The sequence below is a fragment of the Halyomorpha halys genome, unplaced genomic scaffold (assembly GCF_000696795.3).
Source record: "Halyomorpha halys isolate HHAL.00 unplaced genomic scaffold, Hhal_1.1 Scaffold73.1, whole genome shotgun sequence".
In the NCBI taxonomy this organism is placed as follows: domain Eukaryota; kingdom Metazoa; phylum Arthropoda; class Insecta; order Hemiptera; family Pentatomidae; genus Halyomorpha; species Halyomorpha halys.
Window position 1 is genome coordinate 1,067,247 of NW_027104949.1, and position 1,826 is coordinate 1,069,072.

Here is a 1,826-nt window from a genome sequence, read left to right on the forward strand (position 1 = left end):
CTGGGAGCATCCAGCCAGGAGGCTGGTACACCATCTCTGTTGAACGCGAGGGTGGTGGACAGAAATAAAAATTGTTTACCGTTTTATTTCTTAGAGTAATATAACATAAAACATTCTTACTGTAGTGAAACAAGAAGTGAACATAACAAAGGCTTAGCAACTACTAGTGTCAAAACAAGTTGACACGTTACAAACGGCTTGTGATCATATATTCAGTTAGCCAAAGACCAAATTGTATACGATAAAAAATGAATTTTTACATCTCACTGGGAGCATCCAGCCAGGAGGCTGGTACCCCATCTCTGTTGAACGCGAGGGTGGTGGACAGAAATAAAAATTGTTTACCGTTTTATTTGTTACATAAAACATTCTTACTGTAGTGAAACATAGAAGTGAACATAACAAAGGCTTAGCAACTACTAATTTCAAAACAAGTAGTAAGTTGACACGTTACAAACGGCTTGTGATCAACAATCTATACGTTCAGTTTGCCAAAGAGCAAATTGTATATGATAAAAAGTGAATTTTTACATCTCACTAAAACACACCCTCTTGAATATTCATTTTTTTCCTAATTTTTCTCACAAAAACAGGATTAGCAATACTTTCATTATATAATATTTTAGATACATTAACAAAATAATTTTTAAATTACAATATTTGTTTTGTGCATAGAAAAAACGTTTAATTTACAATTTTTGTATTTAATGTTTCACAATCATTTCATTCAGTCGGTGGTTCAAACATCTCCAACTGGTCGTCTGTCCCTTTATAGATTATTTGGACTTCTAATCTTTCGACTGCATCCAAACTTTTCCTAGTCAGAATTTTTGAAGATATTATGAACATTTGGTTTAACAGTATTCATTAGAATACTGAATCCCTTTTTCTTTCAGGATTTCCTTGCAGTACCAGTCCTTCTCAATTATCTGCTTTTAATCTAGGGTGTTCTTCATCTTTGACACATATTTCTGGGTCACCATTTGAAGCTTTTAATTTCTGTAACCTTTCTTCAATCTCAGCAAGTTTCTCTTTCTGCTTCTTCCTTGCAAAATTTCAGACTTTTCCTTTATTCTATAATCATCAGAGTATCTTAATAACCCTATATATCCTAGAAGACTTGAAGGATCATTAAAAGGTACAGATGATTCTAGAGAAAAGGAAAAGACTAAAATTGTGCAAGGAATGGTGAAGTAACGTTTTCCATCGTTCAACAGTTTTCATATAATGTTCCAAGATAAGATGGCAGAAGAAAAACTCTCAACGGTGTCTTTATAGTTAGTACCTTCACAGGTAACACTCAACATTGAATTTTTAATACAAGATCTATAACGACAATTACCTTGCCACAAATTATAATTATTCTGTAAGGAGTATAGAATGGCCGGTTCTCCCACCATGATGACCATTCTGTGAACTTGAGTTATCTGTGTATTAAGTTAAGATTTAGGAGGAATTACATTTGAACAGGTAGACAGTTTAAGTAATCAGGTTTAACAGTAACTCGAAAAAGAAAATAACGTAGATGATGATATGCAAATAAGGGGATCTTTTGATATTTTGGTGTCAAATTGAAAAAAAAAATTGGCCCAGTAGGCTCAAAAACGCTGTATAAAACCTGGAATATTCAACGAAATGTTGGATGGGTAATGTCAAGTATTGAGAACCTCTAAATTGTTTTTGTTTAATTCAAGAATGCCACACTGATCTGCTGCTACTAGTTGATAGGTTAGTTGGTGATAGTTTAGTTGATAGGTCAATACATATAATAATACATATAAATATTAATTTTTAATAAAAGATCTATAACGACTAACACCTTACCA